General features: G+C 42.6%; 1 protein-coding gene and 1 non-coding gene across 6 annotated transcripts in view; one reads left to right on the top strand and one right to left on the bottom strand.

The window, feature by feature from the left end:
- TNRC6B (trinucleotide repeat containing adaptor 6B) overlaps positions 1 to 21,263 on the bottom strand; it is a 291,478-nt gene that overhangs the window by 137,224 nt on the left and 132,991 nt on the right. The window lies entirely within an intron of this gene.
- LOC135271324 (small nucleolar RNA SNORD44) lies at positions 14,973 to 15,033 on the top strand. The gene has a single exon (XR_010339430.1). It is a non-coding gene; the product is annotated as a small nucleolar RNA SNORD44 (small nucleolar RNA).

The raw sequence follows: 21,263 nt of genomic DNA, 5'->3' as shown, positions 1-21,263 counted from the left end.
ACTGTCCTACATAACCATAATACAACCATCAAAATCAGAACATTAACGCTGACACATTTCTGTCATTAAATCCTCAAGCTCCATGCAAGCTTCATCACTTGTCCCAGCAACGGCCTTTACAGTAAAAAGATCCAGGTCAGAATCATATGTTGCATTTAGTTGACACGTCTCTCTAGTCTCCTTTAGTTTGGAATCGTTCTTTGGCCTTGCTTTGAATTTCATGACCCATGAAATTTTTGAGGATCAGAGGCCAGTTATTTTGTAGAATGTCGCTCAAACCAGGTTTGTCTATTATCTCCTCATGATTAGATTGAGGTCATGTGCCTTGGCAGGAATTGTGCAGAGGAAATGGTGGTCTCTTTACATCCTAGCAGGTGGCATGACTTCAATTTGTCCCACTGCTGGTGACAGTCACTGTGATTACCTGGTTGAGGTGGCGTCTGCCAGCCCTCTCCATTGGAAAGTTGCTCTTTTTCTCCTTTGTAATTAATAAGTATTTTTAATGAGATACTCTGAAATTTAAAGAATCCATTCTTCAAATGCTGAATTTATTTATGAGTCTGTACATAGGTTTTCTTATGAAGTAAGTGAAGTTGTGTGAGAACGCTTAATTTTCTTTTTTATTCAACAGGTTCTAATCCATGACTATCACTTCTTTTTTTTGAGATGGAATCTCGCTCTGTTGCCCAGGCTGGAGTGCAGTGGCCTGATCTTGGCTCACTGCAACCTCTGCCTCCCAGGTTCAAGTGATTCTCCTGCCTCAGCCTCCCAAGTAGCTGGGACTACAGGCACATGCCACCACGCCCGGCTAATTTTTTTATATTTTTAGTAAAGACGGGGTTTCACTATATTGACCAGGCTGGTCTTGAACTCCTAGCCTTGTGATCCGCCTGCCTCAGCCTCCCAAAGTGCTGGGATTACAGGCGTGAGCCACCACACCTGGCCGACTATCACTTCTTAAATTTTGAAACTGACTCAGATTTGGCCAGTGGGAACCCTCTTCAAACTGATTCAGGGTCCTTTTGTCATGTTTTCATCTCTCTTTGAAGACTTTTTTGCTTTCTAACCCAAGATGTTCCAGGTTCATGTTAAACTTTCCTGTTCCAATCCTATAATCAGCCATTTCTCCAAGCAGCTGGGGTTCCTTTTAGTGGAAAATGGTGTATAGATGCCAGGATCTGGAAACCTGATACACTCATTGCTATTGGAGTATTGCTGCTCCCAGGCGCCCTCCCCCATACTATGAACAGAACTAGGTAACAGATGTGTGTATGTATGTGCACACATATATGTATATAAATACACATGCATGCACACCTTTTGCAATGATTTTACTGCTATTTTTATTGGTCCTTATGAAAATCCATGCATTCACACCAGTATTTCTGATTCCAGTCTTGCCTCACAGGGTTAATTCTAGCTATTTCCTTTCCAATATCTGTAAGATTCTTCAACAGTGAGAGCTGCTGGGGGCCATTATCCTGAACATTCTTATTTCATCAACTCTCCTATATTCAACCAATCAATACAGGAAGGGCATCCCAGAAGCAATGGATGCCCTTCTCACCTCTCCCAGACTCTGACACAGTACACCAGACCCTCCGTCCTAGGCAAAGACTTCCTCATCCTACTCAGGCTCTGATACCCCTGGACAGGCCAACACCTTGCTTTGCCCACTTAATAGCCTGTAGGGCTGAATTGCTCAGGAAGGAAAAGAGAGAGAGAAAAAGAATGCTTTTAAAATTAAAAAGAATTAATGTAAAAATGTATTTTTAAAGGATATCAGTTAAGTTAGAACTTGTAATAATTCAGAGAGCTAAGCTACAGTTCACCTTTGCATCATCTATGAAGAACAGGTTTGCTAAGTAAATTAATAGTGTAAACAAGCTTGTAACCCAGATATTTAACCTACTTAAGAAAACTAATTGTTTTCAAGCACTTTAAAATCACTGAGCATGTACTTGCCTTTAATTATTGTCTAATTACAAATGACTTCTATTTTCTTTGTTATAGCTTTGATAAGCCTTATGATTACACTTTGAAGAATTACAACTTAAACTCAATACAGTGAAGATCCTTTAAAAATGTCTTTACTAATCAATTTGATTTTTCAATAAATCACATGAAATAAACTTTTTAACCATTTCACTGATTTTTCTTTTTTAGTTAATCTGTCATGTTGCTCAAAAAGAAAAAAAATGGGCCAGCCATGGTGGCTCATGCCTGTAATCCTAGTGCTTTGGGAGGCTGAGGTGGGAGAATCACTTGAGCCCAGGAGTTCAAGATCAGCCTGCGCAACATACGGAGGCTGTCTCTGCTAAAAGTAGGTTTTTTTAATTAGCCAGGTGTGGTGACTCATGCCTGTAGTCCCAATTACTTGGGAGACTGAGACAGGAGGATTGCTTATGCCCAGAAGATCAAGGCTACAGTGAGCTATGAACTGCACCACTGCACTCCAACCTGAGCAGCAGAGCAAGACCTTGTCTCAAAAAAAGAAAAAAAGAAAAAGAAAAACATCTTTCAGTAGCCAGCCAGGGCTGCTTCCAAAGACCTCCTATTCTGCACACCATCAGCATGGTCTCATTCTCCTGTTTTTTATCATGAATGCAGTGCTGAGGATACCATAAAGCCACCAGTTCCCATCATCTGCATCCATATTTTAAGATACTCCGCTTTATAAAACAGGGATTCAACCAATCAATTAGTAAATCATTCTGCACTGTGTTTAAGGCAGTTTGGGAAGAGAAGAAAATTTTGGTGGAGTTACAGCACCCTGTTCCTCCACCTCCTCGTGTACAAGGACGCAGCCTGGTCACTGAGCTGTCAGCACTTCCTTTTTCTTATGAAGATAAAACTATCCTCCACATCAGGTTGTCGGGAGGACTAAATGAGGTAATGGAAGTGTGTGCTACATAATGGGCACTTAATGAATCAGTTCATGTCCCTTCCCCCTCCCAGAGTCTCATGGAAAAACTCAGCATGACTCAGAGTGATGTTTTAAAATCTGGTTACACAGAACCTCAAAAAGAACTGCAGAACACAGGTCGTAACTGCCAGCCTGACCTGCGTCTGCCCTATCACTGCCCCAACCCAAACAAAGGGAAACCAGAAAAAAAACACCAGCAAGAGGTTCCATAACCTAAAAATGAGCAACCAACTCACCCCTGCCTCAGGAGAACAGAAATATTCTAGGGGAAAAGAAGTAAAGAATAAATAGGCTATTTTTTCTACCCTGACTTCCAAATAAAGGTACCAACAAATCCTAGAGACTGCAACAAGGCCCAGTTTGAGGGTCCTGGACCACTGAGGCACTCATTTATTCAGTGGTGGGTTATCTGGTTTTTACCTCTAGCTCTGTTAAGCACCAGTAACTGTTAGGATTTAACATATGACAGAAGACTATCACATTATTAAACATCCATTAGAAAGCCCTATCTCTAAAAAAAAAAATTAGCCAGGCATGGTGGTGGTGCCTGTAGCTCCAGCTACTCCGGTGGCTGAAACGGCTTGAGCCCGGTAAGTTGAGGCTACAGTGAGCTGAGATTGAGACACTGCACTCCAGCTGAGATTGTGACAGACATTCAGTGTCCGCCTGGGTGAGAGACTAAGACCCTGTCTCAAAAAAAAAAGAAGAAGAAGAAGAAGAAAAAGAATCCATGGTCAGGCATGGTGGTCACGCCTGTAATCCCAACACTTTGGGAGGCCAAGGCAGGCAGATCACAAGGTCAGGAGCCTGACCAACATGGTGAAACCCCATCTCTACCACAAGCAGAAAAATTAGCTGGGCGTGGTGGTGCGTGCCTGTAGTCTCAGCTACTCAGGAAGCTAAGGCAAGAGAATTGCTTGAACCCGGGAGGCAGAGGTTGCAGTGAGCTGAGACCAAGCCATTGCACTCCAGCCAGGAAAACAGAGCTTGACTCTATCTCAAAAAAAAAAAAAAAAAGAAAAGAAAAGATAAGAAAAAGAAAAAAATCCACTAGAAGTAAGCGGTTTTAAAAATTAAAGGTGTTAATAATATGATGCACTATAGGCCAACCAGCAGTGTATTAAAAAGAAAAAACATGTCACTTAATGGCTCTGTTAAAAAAAAAAAAAAAAAAAAGGCTAAGGATGGTGGCTCTTGTCTGTAATCCCAGCACGTTGGGAGGCAAAGGCAGGAGGATCACCTGGCCAGCACATCAAGACTCTGTCTCTACAAAAAAATTTAGCCAGGTATGGTGGTGTGCACCTGCAGTCCTAACTACTTGGGAGGCTAACCCAAGAGGATCCTTTGAGTTCAGGAGTCTGAGGCTGCAATGAGCTAAGATTGTGCCACTGTACACCAGTCTGGGTGACAGAACAAAACTAAGGCCGATCGCCTCGTCAGGAGCTCAGACATCACCCTCCTCCCTCGGAAGCTCGGACACGTCCATTCCCCTCCGAGCCTAGAAACTACGTCATCACCCCACACCCACTTTTGCACTCGGCACTAGGCTTTGCACTCAGCACCTAGCCAGCCATTGGAAAACCCCACCAAAATTCAAAAGAAGCCTCGCAAATCTGCCCAATAGCATTGTGCATCCCGCTTACCTGCCAATGGCAGCTTGCCCCACCCACATCCTGCTCTTCCACAGCCAATCGGAACACCTCCACTCCCTATAAAACCCCCATCTGAGTGGAGTCCGCGGGACTTCTCCGGCCCCTCCTGTCCCACCGCAGAACCTTGCCCAGGAGCCGATTAAATTTCTTCATTCCAATAACTGGCCTTTGTTGCCTCTCATTTAAACATTACAAAAACCCTGTCTCTAATAAATAAACTAAAAAAAAAGAAGAAGACAAAGGCAAAAAAGCTAGTCCCTAATAGTGAATCAAACAGAACTGGAAAGGTCCCAGCACGTTAGACTTTTCAAACACGTGGTCTCAAAAGAAAACACTAGGATCAGGAATGATCTATTTGCACGGTGCGCTCGCGCTCTCTCGCTCGCGCGCTCTCTCTCTCTCTCTCTTTCTATATGTATATATAATTTTTTTTTAGATGGAGTCTTGCTCTGTCTCACTGCAACCTCTGCCTCCCGGGTTCAAGCGAGTCTCCTGCCTCAGCTTCCTGAGTAGCTGGGATTACAGGTACGTGCTTTCATGTCCAGCTCAGGCCGCAGTGCAGTGAAGTGATCTTGGTTCACTGAAACCTCCGCCTCTCAGGTTCATGCGATTCTCCTGCCTCAGCCTCCTGAGTAGCTGGGACTATAGGTGCACACCACCATATCCAGCTAATTTTTGTATTTTTAGTAGAGATGGGGCTTCACCATGTTGGCCAGGCTGGTTTCCATCTCTTGACCTCATGATCCACCTGTCTTGGCCTCCCAAAGTGCTGGGATAACGGGCATGAGCCACGGCACCTGGCCGATTTGCTCTGTATTTTCAATATTTGAAATATCTAAACTTCCTTAGTGCGTAAGCTGATGTGGTTTCGGTGTGTTGTTTCTTTTAAAACCATAATTTGTTTACATCCAAAAAAACATAGTGGCATTCCTTCCAAATTGCCTCAAGAGCAAAGCCAGACATTTTTAAAATGCAAACAAAAAAGGTACCATGAATATACATTGTTGTCTCTGCAAATAATTCTTTCTTCATACAGAAGGATAAAGCTGTCTGCATGTTTCATTTGCAAGCCTCTGTGCTTCCAAAAGGTCTCCAAGCAAAGTTTAAAGGAGGTCTCCACTGGGTTTACAAAGGGCCTAGACCCTGAGTGATACATCACAGGACTCAGAGGTCCTCCCCAAACCACAGCAGACATTGCCAGCGTTCTGCAGCAGAAAACACCAGTTCCCCTCCTTTGAAGCCCTCCTTCAAGGCATCATAGTGCCTAAAAGTCTCCTCGTCCCCAGGCTGAAGGATGGGGCAGCCACTCTGGCTTTTCTTCTCTATTGGTAGGGGGGAGGACAAGTAAACATAGAAGTTGCTACAGCTCAGAGAATTCACAGGCTGATTGCATTTAAAGCCCTCCCCAATTGTGAGATGTTAGGCATTCTCAGTTTCCTAATGAAAGACATCCAGGCACATGCAAAGCAGGTAGGGAAAATTAAGAATTCTATATCAAGTACACTGCTACTTAAAATACAGATATTTATTCTAAAAGGGAGGGGACAGTTCACGGCCCCCTTCCACACCACTCCAAATGTTCCTTCTGGAAGGAAAGCTGGCCAAGCAACTTCAGGAAGCTACTGCAAAGCTACCTGGCCTGGGAGAAGTATTTTGTCTGGTTTCTTCCTAGGGCAGAATACCATCATGCCCATGCACACAAGCTCAGCCACCGAGGCCATCGGGGTCACTTCCTACCTGTGCAGCCTCGGGCAACACAGTCTCTCCACACCAGCTTACAGGGTCTTCATGAAGATGAAATGAGTCAGTACAGGTAAAGCACGCAGGGCACTGGGCCTGGGGTTCACCATGGGAAGTACACAGGAGTACTGTCTTTCCCTTCCAAGACGGCAATTCCCACCTCCTCCAACCCAGACTCTTCCTTCTTTACCTTTTCTTCAGACCATTTGCCGGCCCCCGGTTCTTTTATTCCCAACCTAACCCACACTGTCATGCATATTCACCAGCATTCTCCAAAGACCCCAGCCCCTGGTTATCCCACACTACTTCCTAAGCCTATCCTCACACAGCCTCAGAAAAGGTCCAACCCCAACTAACTGTGTTCTTCACCTTTACTTGTGCAGGGAAAAAAACCTGTACAGCCACAGATCACTGCAATTACATATAAAGCAACTCTTCTCTCAGTGAAGCCCTTAGAGCTGGCAGCCAGTTCTCTTTGCATGCTTTCTTTTTTGGGGGGTGGGGGTGGCGCTGTTCTACATGTTTTATCTTCAGGTTCCCTTTCCCACTCAGACTTCACCTCCTATTTCTACTTGACAGAAACAGTGAATGCTTCCCAGAACTCCCTCAAACACCCTTCCCTCCATTGCCATATTTACTTTTCCTTCTCTGAGGCTAAACTGTCATCTACGCAGCAACTCTGTCCTCACGCCTCAGGTCTCTTCTCTAAAGGGAGATTTTTCTCCCCAGGACATCCTCTCTTCCAGGTACAAGTCAACTAACTGTATTGAACGCTTATGGAGCGCTGGGCTGCAGTCCACAGATGACAGAGATAGAGCTCATCCTCACGCCCTCAATGTCACCTCTCTGCTGGCTCCTTCCTATTTGTGCTTCAGAATGGAAGCCCAACAAGGGCAGCATTTTTCCATCTACTGTTGCTGCTTTATCCCCAGAGACCAGTATAGTTCCTGGAGCTTATGAGGCATTCCATAATTATTTGCTGAGTTGTTTCATCTCTGATTCACTTATTCATTCAACAAACCCTCACTGAGCACGCTCTGTCAGTAACTGTGCAGGTGCTGGGTGACAGAGGTGAGCACCATGAGTTCCTGCCTGAGAGCTGCTCAATGTATTGCCAGGAAGAGACCCAAAAAGCCCATGAGCAGACTTCGCCACGTGACAGCAACAAGCAGGACAATGTGCTGGGCTGCCGGGGCTCATTGGAGCCTGACTCCAGTGCTCCTCAAGGCCAGATCTAACTGCCCTCATTCGGGGCTTCCCAAGCAGACCGCTGGAGTGCCAGCCCTAAAATCCTTCCTCTCTGGGTTTCTCTGGCGCCACCCTTTTTCCTGTTCTTACCCTGCTCCTCCGAGCAACTCCTGTGGGAGCACTTTCACTCCCACAGCCTACAAGACCACCTCTTTATGTAAGTAAATGGTTCCCAAGCTCTGCCTTGAACTCCAGACCCTTATTTCTGCCGCCAAGTTATTTTAAAAGTCTAGCAAATCTAAGCATGTCCAAAGCCAAACACACTGCCTTCTACCCCTGCTGTTCACCTCACCACACAGACCTCATTCATAGCATCATCCCTTCACCTAGACCGGGGCCCCTCCCTCTTTCTTGGAAGGAGCTCTAACATCTGGGCTTTCCTTTTTTTTTTTTTTTTTTTGAGACAGAGCCTCGCTCGATTGCCCAGGCTGGAGTGCAGTAGCGCGATCTCAGCTCACTGTGGCCTCTGCCTCCCAGGTTTAAGTGATTCTCATGCCTCAGCCTCTGGAGTAGCTGGGACTATAGGCATTCATCACCACATATGGCTAATTTTTATATTTTTAGCAGAGATGGGGTTTCACCATGTTGGTCAGGCTGTCTCAAACTCCCAACCTCAGGTGATCCTCCCACCTCAGCCTCCCAAAGCGCCGGGATTACAGGTGTGAGCCACTGCACCTGGCCTGGTCTTTCCATCTTTATGGTCACCACTGTAATTTACATTCTCTACTCGCCCCTCTTGCTTTGACTGCCTTTCCCTTCCACTGGATCCTTAACATGAAATCAGCGGAGTCAAGTTTAGTTTTTAAAACTGCTTTCTATGAGACAAAATCCAAATCTCTGGGCCAGGCACAGTGGCTCACACCTGTAATCCCAGCACTTTGGGAGGCCAAGGTGGGAAAATCACTTGAGGCCAGGAGTTTGAGACCAGCCTAGGCAATAAAGCAAGATCCTATCTCTTAAAAAAGTAGGCCGGGCATGGTGGCTCACGTCTGTAATCTCAGCACTTTGGGAGGCCAAGGCAGGTTGGATCACCTGAGTTCAGGAGTTTGAGACCAGTCTGGCCAACATGGCAAAATCTGTCTCTACTAAAAATATAAAAATTAGCCAGGCTTGGCGGTGCATGCCTGTAATCCCAGCTACTCAGGAGGCTGAGGCAAAAGAATCACTTGAACCTGGGAGGTGGAGGTAGTGGTGAGCTGAGGTCGTGTCACTGCACTCCAGCCTGGGCAACAGAGTGAGATTCTGTCTCAAAAAATAAATAAAAATTAAAAAATTAGCTGGCCATAATGGCACATATTTGCAGTCTTAGCTACGCAGGAGGCTGAGGCAGGAGGATCACTTAAGCCCAGGAGTTTGAGGTCACGCTGAGCTAATGGTCACACTATTACACTCCAGCCTGGATGACAGAGTGAGAACTTATCTTGTTTTAAAAAAATGAAAATAAAACAAATTTCTTAGACTACAAAACCCATCAAACTACAACTCCAAACTACCCTTCCACTCTCCTCCAAAGAGTTAACACTTGTGCTCCACTAATATCTCACCATTTCCCACTCTCCCACTCACTCCTTAACTCTGTCTTTGTTTATTCTATTTCTTCTGCCTGAAATAGAGCAGGGAAGAGACCTGAGAAATACCCAATTCCAATAGTAACAATAATGAAAACAGTAGCTAACACTGACCCAAGCAACCTGCTAAACACCTGAAACAAGTTCTCACTGAATCCTCACAATCCCTCTTCGAGGTGGGTACTATTACTATCCCCTCATTTTGCCGATGAGAAAGCTGAGGCACACAGATGGCAGAACTGCTCAACACCAGGCTGATCCGACCACACGGCTGTCCTGACTTAAGAACCTCAGTTCTTCACCACTATACCACACCAAGCAACTCTCATTCCCCAATTAAGACCCAGCTCAATGCTTCCTCTTTGGGGGAGACTTTCCCATTCCCTTCCTCTTCTCTCTCGATCCTCTAGGATCCCACAGCACCGTCTTTATTATGGGCAACCTCACTGTGTGTCTGTCTGTTTACATTACTGGTTGAGTTCCAAAGATAAAAACTAGGTCTTTTTTTTTTTTTTTTTTTTTGAGATGTTGCCTTGCTCTGTCGCCAGGCTGGAGTGCAGTGGTGCAATCTCGGCTCACTGCAACCTCCCCCTGCGGGGTTCAAGTGATTCTCCTGCCTCAGGCTCCCAAATAGCCAGGACTACAGGCGTGCACCACCATGCCCAGCTAATTTTTGTATTTTTAGCAGAGACGGGGGGTTTCACCATGTTGGCCAGGATGGTCTCGATCTCTTGACCTCATGATCTAGCTGCCTTGGCCTCCCAAAATGCTGGGATTACAGGCGTGAGCCACTGCGCCCAGCCAAAAACTAGGTCTTTTTACTGTTGTATTCCCAGCACTCAACACATTATATACATTCAATAAATACTGATGTAGTAAACACATCCTTCCAATCACACAGGACCTAGATTATACCAAGCTCCAATTCAAGTCTACCCAGCAAGTCCTACACAGCTAACCATAACCTCTCCTCTTCCAAACGCCCTATACAGCTAACCATAACCTCTCCTCTTCTCCCTTGTCTACCCCAGCACTCTTTGGGGGAAAAAAAGAAGGAGCAGGCCTTGCTGGGGTGCCACTCCCACAACCAGCTGATAGCATTATCACACCAGGGCAGGCCAGGGAGCTGCTGGCCATGGCCCTCCTGATTACAGGAATAAAGTGCATCCAAGAAGCACTTTCTCTCCCTGAGACAGGGACCGAGGGGACATTTGATGTGGGGTTGCCAGATTTAAGGTCTTTGTCATTTAAAATGCAACAGTAGATGATGGACATAAAAATTGAAATGTACATAATATGATAGAAAATCTGCCATAGCCATTTTGATAACTCATGGAGAGTCAACAGGCTGGCTAAAATGTATACAAGTAATACAGACATGTAAGTTTTATAACCTACTTGCCGTTTTACAGAACCACCATGACTGAATTGGATAAATTTTGCTGTAAGTTTTGAGTACTTTTCTAGATGCTACAACTGCTTAGCACCTAATGGAATGGGCTTGGTTTTTCTTTTTTTCAGACACTAATGTAGAATGGTTATCTGCTCACAATATATTCAGATGGAACAAAGTAATTTTTTTTTTTGAGACGGAGTCTTACTCTGTCTCCAGGCTGGGGTGCAGTGACGTGATCTCAGCTCACTGCAACCTCTGCCTCCCGGGTTCAAGCAATTTCTCTGCCTTAGCCTCCTAAGTAGCTGGGACTACAGGCTAATTTTTTTATATTTTAGTGGACAGGGTTTCACCATGCTAGCCAGGATGGTCTCGATCCCCTGACCTTGTGATCCGCCCGCCTTGGCCTCCCAAGGCGCAGCGGCAGGCGTGAGCCACTGCGCCTGGCTGGAACAAAGTAATTTTTTAAAAGTATGACTCATGAAATCATCATCATTGCAGTCAATAAATAAGAATGAAGGAAGGTAGTCCCCAAACTTGAAATAAGGTTTATTCCTATGAGCAAGGCTAATAAAACTGGCAAGCACATAGTTAATTGTAATACATGCTAAGGGATGGTCTATAATTAGGATGTGGTTCCCAAATGCCAAACTTTAGCACCTGTGATGATCTATGGGAAAAAGGAAACAATGTAATCATTTTCATAAAGCTTTATTCAATTTAATGAGAAGGCTCTTATTCTGAGACTGTTCATTCTACTTTTTTGTTAAATTTTTTTTTCTTTGAAATGATGGTAACAAATGGGAAATTTCAAGCCTTTACTTGGCAAATTTCAAACCAGTAACTCATGATGGATCCCAATGTGACCTTTTTCAATGTTACAGTTCCCTGAAACCAAAGTCTGGGAGCCACCATATTAAAGAAGAGACAGGGAAACACCCAATTCCAGTTTGCTTGACTAAGACACTGTTTTAGAAAGGGATAATTGAAATAGAAAGCTAATCAAGCATTTCCCCAAATGGATACTAAAGAACAAAAACCTGGCACTTAAAGATTTTATATACACATCACTAAGATTTCCAAGACACATTCCCATCTTAAAGACTCTAAGAAATCCTGTAGCAAGGAAAGGCCAGCTTAATCAGGAAAGAAACATCTTGTTTTTTTTTTTTTTTTTGGCAGACAAATCTGTTAGTACCCCAACAAACAGTGGGAAATGCTGAACTAATCAAATGTATTAAAGTGTGTCTGGAAACAGAACATATTACTAGTTGAGAGATTTGCCTTCATGAAACCTGGAAGCTGGAAGACAGCACAGCAGTGTTTTCTATCATACTTTTTCAAAAGAGAATACATAATCTGGTAGCTAAAAAGGTGTTTGCCACTTAGTTTCTCTAATATCTGCGGGAGAAAGTATACACACATACTCATTTCTCAATATATCAACAGCCACTTCTCAATATGAATGGCCAATTTGGTTTGATCAGAATGAGATCCCCTGGATGGGAAGACAACACTCTGGGTATCAAAAATAGCCATCCTCTACATGCTAAAATAACAAATTAACTTTTTTTTTTTTTCAAGACAGTCTTGCTCTGTCGCCTAGGCTGGAGTGCAGTGGGGTGATCTCAGCTCACTACAACCTCCCGAGTAGCTGAGATTACAGACACGCGCCACCACGCCCAGCTAATTTTTGTATTTTTAGTAGAGACGGGGTTTCACCCTGTTAGCCAGGCAGGTCTTGAACTCTTGACCTCTCGATCCACAGCCTCAGCCTCCCAAAACACTCGGATTACAGGCGTGAGCCACTGTGTCCAGCAACAAATTAACATTTTTTAAAGTCACTAACGAATCTGATGGATATGATAACTGAGTGGGACTGATAAATGATTCACAGACCAGCAGAAGTGGGGATCAGATGCTGAAATGGCAACACATGAGTAGTTCCTTCTAAAAGTTTTGAAACCATGGCAAGACAACCTTCAGTGACCATTAAATCAATTTAGTTGGATTAGCTTGTTAGGATTTTATTCTGTACCATACAAACTGGACTTAAAAGACTTTGGTTGACTATATACACTTAGCAGAAAGTAAATACTTCTGCTTCAGTGTGTATGTTCGTATGTCTAAGGATCTCTCAATGCAAACTGAATTTTTTTATAGTAGAGCCAATCAAAAAGTTTAAAAGCCACTGTTCTAAGCTACCTAATTATCTAAATTCAGTTTATAAATAGGAACTTCTTGGCATTAAAAGAACAGCAATTATTTTCTGTTAGCAAAGGGGTAAAGGAAACAACGGCACCAAGAGGCAACAACTGATCACAGCTTTGCTGCCCCGGGATCCTGGGTAGGGGCATGCCATCACCTGCTAGGTCTCTGGCCTTACTAAGGCATGAAGGGGTGTTATTTATGCTCACCACCACACAGTGTGGTTTTCATAAAGGCATAAATGAATAACCAAAATGCACTTTTAAAGAAAAACAAAAATGTAATAAGTCATACTGATTAAATAAACAAAAATCAAGATTATAGCTGATACCCCAAACTCTTCCAGGGCACTTCACACGAAAATATGCTCCTCTATGTCAGCTGAAATGAAATTATGCAGTAACCAAAAACCAGCACTTACTCTCTAGTGTGAACAAGGTTTGGTTCCAAGCAGGATTCAAGATCATTTCTATCTTTACTGTTTATCACTTAGAAGGTCTAGTTGATAGCTGCAAAGCAGTTTCAATCAATGAGATAATTAAATGAAAGTCTGTGAACCCGCTTTTTATAAACTAAAAAGATCCACCCATATTTAGTAAATATATGTTCTACTGGCCCAGGTCAGCAAAAAGTACACAGTGAGTGTGACAATCTAGGGCTAAACAGCCAGGATATCACTCGAGAAAAGTGAGACAAGGAAAGTGAGAGACAAGCACAAGATAATTAGCCTGGTGGCACCCTCTCCCACCTCACGCCACCACCACACAGGGAGGCTGGGACACTGACTTAAAGCAATCCTAATTTCATCCCCCCCACCTGGAGCCATCACCTCACTGACTCCAGGGAGTGCAAAAGAAACGCACAAACGGGGACAGGGGCACTCCTACCCTTCCTGCCGTATCTGTTTTTAAGTGTAAGCCTCTGCACCCATCATTTCAGAAATATGGCACAAACTGGCATGTTTAGGAACTTCTACCAATGTGACATTCTGCTGACTGCAGCTCAAACACTACTTCAAATTTTGGAATCTGTGTACTTTCATAAAAAGTTTGTCTCCTCACATACAAAATTAGAGATTTGACCCTTCTCATTCTAAAAATTCCACTAGGATAAGCCAACATGTATTCTAAGAAACACTAATCCTGTGAAATGCTTTGTGATGGTGTTAAACCATTTTGGATATTTTCAGAGTGCACATCCACTGTAAATACAGTAGCCTATTTTAATTTGCATATCCCTCCCTGTGCTGTCCAACAGAGGAGCCACGCGTGGCTAGTGTACACTTGCAATGACACTAGTGCCACTCGAACTGAATTTTTAAGGGTATTTTAATTAAATCTAAAAACTGACACTTATTTCCATTGCTGGAAAACTTTTTTATGTTTGGAAAAACTTGGGTATGTGAATCTACTTTTCCATGAAAAAGTAGTAAATTTTATGAAATCTAAATGCAAATCAAGTATTTCCAATGAAAATTTTATGTCTGAACTGAAATGTGTTGTAAGAGTAAGATACACACCAGGTTTCAAAGTCTTGCTATGAAGAAAATGTAAAACATTGCATTACTATTTTAAAATCGATTACATGCTGAATTGACAATATTTTACATATATTTGGTTAAATAAAATCGATATTATTGAAATTAATTTCACATTTCTTTTTTGCTTTTTAAATGTGACTCCTGGAAAATTTAAAATAACACACGTGGCTTACATTCTGTTTCTATGATGCTGGCGTCACTGAATGACTCCCAAACCTTTCCCACTGGAACACCTCCCAACACCAGGTTTGGGAACATTGCCACAACCAAATACTTTTCTTCCTGTGCAGCATTTAAACTGCTGACCACACCTGTGATTGAAAAGTCCTTCTCTCATCTTCAGTGACGATGAATGACTGTCCTACAGGGCCACCGTTCTTTTTATCCTTTCCCAGGTCTTCTTTCTCTTCCTGTCCCCAAAGTCTCATTCTGAGTTCTCTTTTCTATTCTTTACACTCCCAGGGTGACCTCATCCACTCCCTTAGCTTCAACTATCACTTCCATGTGGAAGCCTTCCAATTCTTTATCTCCACTTCTGACCTCTTTCTCGAGCTACAGATCCACATTGCCAGCTGCCTGCTAACCAGTTCCACTGCCAAGTCCCACCAAATTCTCTAATCAGTAAGTCTGACCTGGTATGCATCATCTTCCTATCTGTTGAAGATTCCCATTATTCCCCTTAAAAACCTGGAATCTCCCTGGATGATGATAAGCAAATACTGACTGAACACGAAGGTCTTAATTAGCTCTAACTAACTAAAAAACAAAACAAAACAAAACAAACACACACACACAAAAACATGGAGTCTCTGGTCCCTTTTCTAGTCCCATGGCCACAGCCTTATAGCAGGCCCTTTCATGACAGTCCTTTTATCCCCAGACTCCTAACTGGCCTGCCTGCCTCTCAATTCTTCCTTTAATCAGTGGCCCCCCACCAACTCCTCCTCTGCACCACTGCCATATCAATATTCTCACTGCATTGCCATCAAATTTTCAACAGGTCCCCACTGTCTACCATAGCAATCCAAACTACTCAGCAGGCGCTCAGCTCCTCTACACATGTGCAACCTCCCCTCAGTCCTCCCTGGACACACCTAGTCCTCCTCCACCTTCCTCTAGCTCGTACAGCCTGCCCTGAGTCTACTCATCACCATTCTGCCCATTCTGTAGGGTTCCACTGAAATACCAGGTCCTTAAGAAAGCTTTCTCTGATCAACACAGTTAAAATCAGCCTCTCTCCTCCCTCAAACTCCTTTGGTACTTCTAATAACCACCATGGTAATGAGAGTATATGACCTTATCTTTACAAAATAGTATCCCCTTAACAGCACTGAACAGCACCTTGTACTGCATAGTACAGGTATGCCATCTTTGGACATTTTACCAAAGAAATCAACTTAAAAAGGAAAATCTTGGTAAATTTGGAACTACTGATGACTCACAAGTTTTTATCTCCAGACTGGATCTGTAATTACTCCAGACTTTCACTTGAATCTTTCTCAAGATTCAATGATTCCAAAACTGAACTCATAATCTCAACCCCACATCTGTCCCTCATCTAAATGGACCCTAACTCAATGGATGGTAGCATCATTCCCTCAAGAAATTCAGCTAGAGACACAGGTGTTACTTTACATTTCCCCAATCCTGCCTTCTCATACCCAGTGACCAACTCCTGGGAAATTTTCCTAAATGTCTCTAGAATTCATTCACTTGTCCCCAGCTCTGTTGTCGGTTCAGGCCACCGTTACCTGAGATTACTGCAATATCATCTGGTCTTACGTGCAATGCCCCGGCCAGTTTCCACAACACACCAGAATCACCTTTCAAAAATCCAATCTGAACAAGGGACTTTCCCGCTTAAAACCTTTCACCTGTTCTGAGGAAAAAGACTTCAAACACGGCTTACACACTCTTCTGCATCTGGTCAAGGCTTAGTTCTTCAGCTTACCTCTCATTTCTCAGATTATTTCTTCCCTCAAGCACATTACACTCCAACCATGTCAAAATACTCTCTATGCTGTTCCCCAAAGATGGATAACAAGAGTTATCCACTCTTGCTCTGTGGTCTTTGCGCAAGTTGTTATCTCTCTTTGGGCTAGGTGTCCTTCCTCTGTAATCCCCCAACACCCTCAGCGCAGCCAGCCTCCTTGCATCTATTTTCTAACTTCAGCAGTGGTGTCTGGAGAAAATCTTCACACTGCCGTTATGCTTGTACTTGTACTTATCAACACCTGGCATGTAAAAGGCACTCAGTAATTATTTGCTGAATGAATGAGTAAACAGATCATCATTTTCTATTTTTAAAAAAGCAAATTCTAAGGTCAATGAATGAAAGCCATTTTTCTGTCACCTATATTAATTCAACAGCATTGTATAAAGTGAGCAATGGACCAAAATTTTTATTTTATCTATGGAGTCAAAACTAGTAATAATTTGGTTAAATAAACAGAATTTATATGTGTGGGCTCAGAATAAAGTGAGGGAGAAAATGCTGTATTCAATGTTCTCCTTTGCCTTGTAAACTCTAAGACCAATTCATTCCAAATTGCTGAGAACCTTCTGATGCAAAGCACAGAATGTATGAAAAACAGCCAAGCAAATGTGGATACATCACAGAGGCAGAGCCTGAAGGAAACTGGAGAGTACGAAGAGACGACATCAGACCACAGGAATGTAGGGACTTTAATAAAAAGAAAAGGCTCCTCGCTTCTCCCATCCCTCGTACAGGCTGAAGCTCTGTGCAATCACTGTGCATGCTTCATGAGCCTGGTAGCCATGAGAAAGAACAGAGGCATTCTGTGGGGCCATAAAAGCCTTTCTGGTTCATTCAACAAAGGGAGATACAGCAAGGGGAAGGAAGCACTTACTAAACAACAAGACTAGGTGCCCAGCCCTCACATATAGCATTTCCTTTATGCTTCGCAACAATGTATTATCCCCACTACGCTGATGAGGAAATGAGCCTGCTATCGTCACACAACGGGTCCTGGTGACCTTATATACTCACACATTTTCTCTCAACATCTTCTCCTGCCAAGCCCTGTTCTAGATGCTGCGGATACAACAGTGAGAAAACAGATAAGGGCTCTGCTCTCAGGAAAGTGCTAGCATTGTGGAAACAGACGTACCACCATACACAAATAATTTCAGACGGCGATACAATTAAAGAGTTAGAAAAGTAAAACTGAAGGATATGATAAAATAACTAGAAGGCAATTCTAGGTTGCAAAGTTCTCAGAGATGATTCAAAAGATAATTTTGAAGAGAGTGTACAGAGCTAAAGACAATGTTTAATAAAGTGACTCTCAAGTCACACCTTCCATGGAAGTCTCTAGAACTACCAGAAGCAAAAATTTACCACTCATTCCCTGAATATCAGAAAAGATAACTATGGAGTTATCCCAGTTATAAAAAGCAGTAAGTTATATAGTCAGTCACCAGATGGCAAATACTTCCACATGAACCAAGCTACTGAGGGCAACAGGCCAACCAAATTAATTCTTAGATACCCCAGCACCTACATCAGTGCATAATATATTATTGCTGAATAAATATATGATGGAAAGAAGAAAAGAAAACAATGTTAAGATGTCACTGCCATGAGTTAAATAAATCCCTTTTCTGGCCAAGGGGCTTCAATTCACTCCACCCTACCCCCAACACCAGTCTTAATCACAAGAAGCAAATCCAGGAACAATACTGTACTGAGAAAAAATCAGCATATAGGGTCCCTCTCCCCAGCGATCAGACAGAAACCTCTTCTTCAAATCACAAGTTCCACTTAAAGAAGTCTAACATCCAAACAACTAAAAATTATTAAAGGGGGTAATTATTTGATTTTTTTTTTTTTTGAGACAGGATCTTGCTCCTTCCCAGGCTGGAACGCAGTGGCGAGATCTTGGCTCCCTGCAGTGACGACCCGACGGGCTCAAGCTATCCTTTCACCTCTCAGCCTCCTGAGTAGCTGGGACGACAGGCGTGCGCCACCATGCCCAGCTAATTTTTTTTTTTTTTTAATTTCTTGTAGGGGCAGGGTTTCACCATGTTGGCCCAGGCTGGTCTCAAACTTCTAAGCTCAAGCAATCAACCTGCCTCGGATTCCCAGAGTGCTGGAATTACAGGTGTGAGCCACCACAACTGGCCTGTTTGGCTTCTTTAAGAAATTTTAAAATAAGAACTCTCCTAATGCAGGTATCAGGATACTTCTGTAACCAGGGGCTTGCTCTGAATACATGTAAACTGCCAAGTTGTGACTATCTGTTTACCAATAATGCTGAACTGGTATTCCTTGAGGAAGGGGACAAAGTACATTCATCTATCTACATTGCTTCAGGGCCGTGTCCAGCTTAAACTGTAGATGATCAATGATTATATGATCTGAGTTATAAAAAACTAAAATCCCCCCAAACTTTCCAGTCATGGAGCAGCTGGGTAGGGTGGGGACTACCCTTATTCTTCAAGATGGTCCTCAACATCCAGAGCTGCTCAGCCTGCTCTGCAGAAACTGAAGGTCTCATTATCACATAACACTCTTTTCAGTGTCTCTTGTAGAGCTGAAGATCTGGAGAAGTCTTAGAAGTCTTGCTTCAATGTTTGGAAGTTTATTTTTAAAGGACCATCCTAGTGGTCATACAGAATAACAAATGGCCATTCACAGCTGAAGAGCAGAGCTGAGTTTGCACCATATATCAAAGATGCCAAATCTTCCTTTCTAGGAACCAGATGGAATGACTGAAAAACACTTTAAAATTGAGATACCACTTCTGATGAATGCTATCAATTTTTGTAATGTTTCAGTCATGAACCTCTGACATTTTTTTTTGAGACAAAGTAGTGTTATTATCATTAGTTGATCCAGCATTAGGAAATATGGATTGGTGAGGGCGTGGTTAATAGGGATTATATTCATTTTCTCCAATAAGAAACTTCCTCTGCATACGCCATCTCATTTTAAAAAAGTAAAACCACAGCGTTCAAGTTCCAGTACTCCTTGATATTCCTCTTCATAACGTTAGCCACATCTTTCAAGTTTTTAAAGCTTCAATTCACACTACTCACAGAAAGAAAACTATCACAAATTAAATACTATCCATCTGCACACTTAAATGATTACTCATTTTCATTTCCTTATGGATGACCATCGTGTTGATGAGCCAGAAGGATTGGCTCTGCAGGATCTGAGATCCAAAATGGCAGCCGAGCTACCAACTCACCAGAACCATGATGCTTCCCATACGTGAAGCCAGGTCTTATTTATCTCACCTTTTAATTATCTGGGGGAAAATAATACTTATAAAAACGTTTCAAAGAATCAAATGGCATTCATTATATCCTTCTCTGTTCTGCCTAAGAGAGCAGGTATCCTGCTCCGGTTCCTTCTCTCTGCAAACTGAATTAACCTGCCATTCATATGTTTACACAGTCCACAAAAACAAGCTAATGGCACAACATGGAAAACCTAGGTTTTTCTCTCCTCTTCAGTAAGACCAACTTTAGGAAATAGGTGTAAAATGAATCATCTAGCAAGCAAAGCCCTAAAAAAAGTGCTTTCATTTTCAGAAAAACAACAACAGAAATTAGAGCTCTGATTTTCCTGTAGGTCTACCACAATGCAACACTCTCTGTCACTAAGGTAATTTCCGTATCTTTTTCCCTTTAAATTCAAGCCGTAAAAAAAATTTAGAGACAACTTTGTTGTCAGTCCACCTCTTTAATGTAATGTTTCCAATCATTCTTTTACAAAAGCCGAATTCATATCATCAAAAAAATTACAGTGAATCTAAACAGTCACTTCTCTACTTATTACCATTACTAATCTAACACATTAATTTTTTAAAATAATAAAATCCTTGCTTGTTAGAGACAGAGGACTTTAATTATCTTATGCATTCAAATGGAAAGTCTTTTTGTTAAATTAGCGTGAAAGTCCCTTCATCTACACACAATTGGCCCAAAGAAACAGGCCATTTTCAGCACAAGAGGCCAATCCATTTTAACAGTGAATAAAGCTTTTGAAAGCACCACACACCCTCTTCCAGACTGTCAAATTTTCAAAATGGTCCAGCATTTTTTCCACTTTATCGTTTTTAACACTTTCAGGCCCAGTAAGCATCTCATAATTAGATTAATTAAAAAGGAAGCAACAAAAAACACTGCTCCCTTCTGATCAAAATTATTCCATTTATGCTTAATTAGCTTTAATCCACGTCTACATATTTAATGATGGGGATATGACAATTCAACCCATTTGCATATTTTAAATGCCTTTTCTAAACTATACTTTGTAACAGATTTAGAAGAACAGTCTCTTTCTCATGCCAATATGCCACAGCATAAATCAGGAGGATACAAATTAGGAAAAAAAGAGAAAAGAAAACAAGGCCTCTCAGAGCCAGGGATGTGCTCAGGGGGGTGGAGTAATTTACCCAGGGATGGGGGCAATTTACCCGCCACATCACAAACTACAATCCTTTCAGCCCACCAGACCGAGAAGCATTACATCACACTCTCACAATGATAGGGGGAGGAGGCTCTGAGAAAGCAAGTTTTCAGCTTTCTTTCCTCCCTGCTCTCAGGCTTCTAGAATCCTGCATTAGGAGTAATGGAATTTAACTTCAGGCACTGCACAGCTTCAGGGGTTACTAACAATCACACAGACAGCTACTTATACATGTGACCCTAAATGACCACTTCGCCGTGGATACATGGCTGAAACAGGCAACCACACACCCACACGATGAATTTGTGCTGAAAAGCCCAGTTATGCATCTGTGTAAAATTAAACACAAATTTTATTTTGTGAGGAATGAAGAAGGTTAATACACAGGGAGAACTGATAAAGAAATAATTTCTAATCGTGGTGAAGAGCTGTTCATATCTTTAAAACACCATGTTTACAAGACTGTCCTACCCTTTGGACGAATCCACGATCAAAATAAAAGCGCATCTGGCTGCACATTTGAGAACACACAGAGACCCAGTGCAA

This window comes from Aotus nancymaae, unplaced genomic scaffold (assembly GCF_030222135.1).
Source record: "Aotus nancymaae isolate 86718 unplaced genomic scaffold, 86718_ANA_hifiasm-v0.15.2.pri h1tg000076l, whole genome shotgun sequence".
NCBI lineage: Eukaryota > Metazoa > Chordata > Mammalia > Primates > Aotidae > Aotus > Aotus nancymaae.
This window is presented reverse-complemented; position numbering and strand designations above follow the sequence as displayed.